This window comes from Eurytemora carolleeae, unplaced genomic scaffold, assembly GCF_000591075.1.
Source record: "Eurytemora carolleeae unplaced genomic scaffold, Eaff_2.0 scaffold747, whole genome shotgun sequence".
NCBI classification, from domain to species: Eukaryota; Metazoa; Arthropoda; class Copepoda; order Calanoida; family Temoridae; genus Eurytemora; species Eurytemora carolleeae.
In genome coordinates, this window is record NW_019396637.1 from 119,550 (window position 1) to 125,210 (window position 5,661).

Consider the following 5,661-nt stretch of genomic DNA (forward strand, 5'->3'; position numbering starts at 1 on the left):
AGACCACTGAGTGTACCTTACAAAGGAAGCAGAAGTATTAAAATATACACAAATTATTTTCAAAATCTCTCCGTTTCCATCCAAACAGATGAAGATTGGAAAGAGTAAAATTACTATATACTACATTATCACGCAAATACGAGCTGCACAATGTACATGTTTAATTCTGCAAATTCCGTGGCTAGATACACACGGACATTTAAACACACATAATATGCACATTTATATTGTTCAGCACAACAATGTGCACGCCGTCTGCACATCAAAATATAGCACAATTTAACTCACACACTAACGCACACTGGGCATCTTAAACCCACGGACAAAACAAACAAAAACTTGTTTAAATTCAGTTTTGGACTCGTTTAATCAATCTGTTTGTTGATGGTTGTTGTTCGCGCTCCACCCGTCGTTTTACATTCTTCTTTGTTCCAGGCATAAATATACATTAAATTAGATGAAAATATTGAGATTAGAAATATAGGACATTGGTTTTCTAAGTTATAAGTGATAGAAAAACCCGTCTCCTCCTCCTCCTTCTCCTCCTCCTCCTCCTCCTTTTCCTCCTCCTCCTCCTCCTACTCCTCCTACTCCTCCTCCACCACCACCTCCTCCTACTCCTTTTTTCTCCTTTTCTCATCTGGCCTGCTGCTTTGAGAAAAAGTCTCGAGGCAAGAAGTAAATTTCCATATCCGTTTCCCTGGGTTAGCTCGAAGCTGAGAAAAAGTGCTTCAGTAGCATAACTGTGTTTCCATCTGTTACTTAAAGACAATAAGATATTTAAATATATTGCAAGATTTAACAGACTGGACAAATTGAGCTTTCAAAATCTAAGAGACTTAAAAAATCCCTGTATTCTGTAATCTGTAATCAGTAATCTGTAATCTGTAATCTGTAATCTGTAATCTGTAATCTGTAATCTGTAATCTGTAATGTGTAATCTGTAATCTTTGTATTCTTTCTGAGAAGTATTTATTTTGTTTTAGATTTATGTAATGTCAGTTTATTTGCTTTGAACCAGTCTGCAATTTTTGAAAAGCTCAAAATTTGCAAAATCGTGTATACTCTTTAGATGTTGTGTCATCAGCAAAAAATGTATTAAACAGTATGAAGCGCTTGGAAGGTCATTTATGAGATTTTTATGAGATTTATGAGATTTTTAAAATTGGGCCTAATATTGACCCCTGTGGAACTCCACAAAGTATATCTTCAAGAGAGGATTTTACACCCTTGATTGAAGTAAACTGCTTTCTTCCCTTTAAATAATTTTCAAACCACCGATTGGATATCCCTCTAAACCCATAATGATCTAACTTTTTGAGTAGTATATCTATATCACAGTATAAAGCTTGGTAAATTTTATCTAGAAAATGGATTAAAGACTGGGTATTATTATGCTTAGCCCTGAACCCATACTGATACTAATAGAGAAGTTTAAACTTATTTAGATATTTCATGATTTGATTTCCCGCTACTTTTTCTAAAAGTTTTGAAAAAGACGAAAGTAAGCTGATTTGTCTGTAATTTGTAAATTTACCAGATTCTCCAGTCTTGAATTGAATGGAACAATTTTAGCAGTTTTAAGGATGGTTGGAATATAAGCAATTTTAAGGATGGTTGGAATATAACCAGTTTTAAGGATGGTTGGAATATAACCAGTTTTAAGGATGGTTGGAATATAACCAGTTTTAAACGACAAATCAAAAAAATGGCAGATCCATGATACTTGGCTGTTTTTATTTTTTAATTTTCTAAGAGAATCATTTATGATATCAGGGGTCATATTTGCAAAAACAAAGTTTTCATCAGCTTTTTCTGAGAGATAATCAGAGAATTTTTTTTCTTATTTCTTTCTTTTATCTGAAAATTATGATCTCAAATCCCAGATTAATCTCTGAATGGTCTTAAAACGCCAGTGTGAAATTATGCAACACCATGATTTAGTTGATTTTCTACATTGGTCGGCTTTTATATCAATACAATGAAGACGAAGACGACTTTTTATTAAAGTTTTGATTTCTAACAAGCTTTTTTCAAATTACAAGACTGCAAGTATACACAGCCTCTGTGAATTGACAGTTTCTATTTGCTCCAATGTTTATGTTTATCCATACTGTTTATAAGCTTGGTAGAAATCAAAATTGAAAACAAAAGTTGTCTTTATTGTATTGATATATACGACGACGATTGTAGATTATTTGAATTGAAAAATAAAATGTAATGAACATTGTTAAGGTTTGTCACATTTTTAAAGATGGGTGGGGACAGAGGAGCGTCTGCAATGCGTAAATGTCAATGAAGATAAAATATTTGAAATAATAATAACATTTTTACCGGAGTTTCTTTAAAAAAATTTTAAAAAGAGATATTTACTAAAATCTCACGTTTAAGCGGTTTTCTCATCGTTTACTTTAATGCGCCATTTTCCAGGCATGCTATAGTCTATCAACTCAAAATTTTACCGGAATCATCAAATTTGACAGTTATTTTTTGGCAATGTTTTTGGCAATGTTTTTGACCAGATTTATATATTTATATATTTGGACAAAATGAGTAAATAAGTTTTAAGAAAATTTAAAAAAAAGTTTTTTTTAAATATTTTACAAAAAATTACTCCTATTCTGAGACACGCTTGGATATTAATTGTAAAAATTAAATCTTTACAGAACATTATTTTATACAAAAAAAGCTGCTCTTTTATGTTAATGTCATAATGCCACTTTTATCACTATTAGCAGTCATAATTCCTAGCATTTCAGCAGTTTAAAATCTATTGATCTTTACAAAAGCAGACCACTGAGTGTACCTTACAAAATGAATAATATACCCTGTGCAGTGTGCATCCCCCCCCCCCCCGTATAAAAGTATATATGCAAGTAAATTTGAATGATTCAATATTCGATAACAAACATGCAAATACTATTGTATCGCAATAACGTTCTCATCACTCATTTATCGTGTATAGGGAGGGAGGGGAGGGGGGGTGGGGGGGGTTTATGGGTTCAATCAATCAACACTGGAGTATACTTAGATAACAGTTAAGTAAATATGTTCTTTTTTAATTATCAAATAGATCTGCAGAACCCAGCGTTGTCCATGGTATTTTAAAACATCGAAAAATAACTTGCTAGGACTTTTTCAGTTACAATTCATCTTCATAATTTTTATTCATAAAAACTCATTTATCTGGACACCTACTCTTAATCCTAAAATCTATTCATAATTTTCTCCTTCATTCAGTTCGGTCAAAATCCATTCATCTATTAACTAATTCTTCCATATATCCATTCACTTACCTCATAATCCATTCTATCACTTTGTTCTTAATCCATCCTTCTATTAATCAATTTTTCTATGCATCCATCCACTTAGCTCATACTGCATCCTACCACTAAACTTTTAATCCATTTCTCTCCTAACTAATTCCTCCATTCATCCATCCACTTCTCCCTCCATCCCTAACCTTGATGGCATGAGATGATATGGATAAAGCTTAATTGATCAATTGATTCATCATTGTTGATTGCTTGGTTCTTATTTCAAGACCGGTTCATCCCTCTTCATAGGTTCAATCTATAGCTCAGTATCTCATTAATATACAGGTTGCTCCAATAAACATGGGAATTGAGTGACGACTTTAAGTTTGTCTTTGTTATAAATTAGCGTTGAAATATCTAATTTTGAAAGATAAATATGTGTACAACAGTTGATGTTATGTAAACTATAAGAGGCTGTATCTGTATCCCGCCGAACTAAATTTAATTCTTATATATTTACTATTATAACTCCTCTCATTGAGGAGATATTTATAATATGTAATTGTAATCGAACAAAGGAATTTAAACTTTGCCACAAATCTGATTTTCTATAAATCACTATATCTTTGGAACTCGATGTTGTAAAACGTTTGATATTTCAAATTCAGATTATTAGATTTAACAGAATTCATAGTTTAAAATATCTAAGGTCTGCAACATTTGGTTCCAAAGATATAGTGATTAGAAAATCAGAGTTTGTGGCAAAGACTCAATTCCTTTGTTGTTCTTGTACTTTTGCGTAGAATTAAGACAAGAGGAGCTACGACTGTGCAAAGTTGTACCAGCAGTTTCTCATTTTATTTTAACTTCTCCTCCTATGGCTAGTTTGCAGTAATATTACATACTTTGCTAAAGTTTGCTTGTCTGTTGTCTGTTTGTTTGTTTGTGACACATAAACGTCTAAACAGCTGAACGGATCGGGCCCAACTTTTTGCCGAACCTGACATGATCGCATGGATGGTCAGAATTAAAGAATTAAAAAATATTTGCCTTGGAAAGATTTAGATTTTTCAAAATATAAGAAAAATATTGATAAAAGAGCAACATTACAGCTTTTCTATAAGCAGGCATCGCTATAATAAATCAAAAATCATTTAGAAATCGTTTCTTGATTCCTACGTTTATTGGGACAACCTGTACACTTACAGTAATGCAAAAGATAATTTTGAATCAACAATTATGCAAAATATTCAGCAAAATATTTGCAAATTCTACATCTGGCAAATAAAAGAAATATTAGATGTGTGTAGGATAAATGGCTAAGTGTATAAAATATGTACATGGTGAGTCAATAAACAATGTACAGGGTGATAATCCCTAAATCTTTGGACCGAGTGGTGTAAACATTTGATATTTCAAACTTGGAATATTTTACCAATAGAATTTAAAGTTTGATATCTACGAGTACTCTATAAACTCAACACAAATAAAATACAGTTCAGAACTTTGTTTACATTAGATGTTTACAATAGCCCTTAGCCTTTAGAATTGAGAAAGATGAAAATATATTTTTAAAACTACTATAGTACAATAAAATTTCTACAAAAACTCTTATTGGTTTTCTTGTTCCTGTGATACTGATTTTCGACATTCTTTCTTTCTTTTCATTCTGCAGGGGGGGGGCGCCCCCCTCTCTCAGGTGCTAGGGGAGGGCGCGCGCCCGGCCGCCCCCCCCCCTAGTTGCACCTCTGGACTAAACGGGAATAAAATGTAAATTGAGGTGTATCAGTAAAAAAAAATTTTAACGCATTTTGCAAATTCGTACTTTAAAAAAAGTATTATTATTATAGGACCAATCACAGTCATTTAAATTGGTTTAAAGATTAGAAAGCATTCAGATCAAATCTATTTTCCTAAAAATAAAGAAATTGAGTCTTTGTCAGACACTTTAATTTCCTAATACCCATATCTTTGCAATCTGATGTTGTAAACCTTTGATATTTCTAACTTAAATTATTTAACCATACAAACATCACAGTTTGAAATATCTTATGGTCTGCGACATTGGGTTGCAAAGATAGAGGGAGTAGAAAATCAGAGCTCAATTCCTTTAAATTTTCCGTATACTATTTTCAACTTTTTGTTGTTGGGTGAAATGTGTCAAATAATAATGTTTATGAGGCTTTCAATAGATTTTCTTTCATGGATTTATGCATGAGAAATAAAATCTTTACTGAATTAATAAAATACTTTATATCCCGGAGAAATAATACTGAATTAATAAAATACTTTATATCCCGGAGAAGCCTAACTTGGTTTGGTTTCGCTTGCAATGTCCCTGGGTTGAAGCCGTCTATACAATTCAAGGATTGAATTCAGCTGATACTAATTAATCATCTAATGA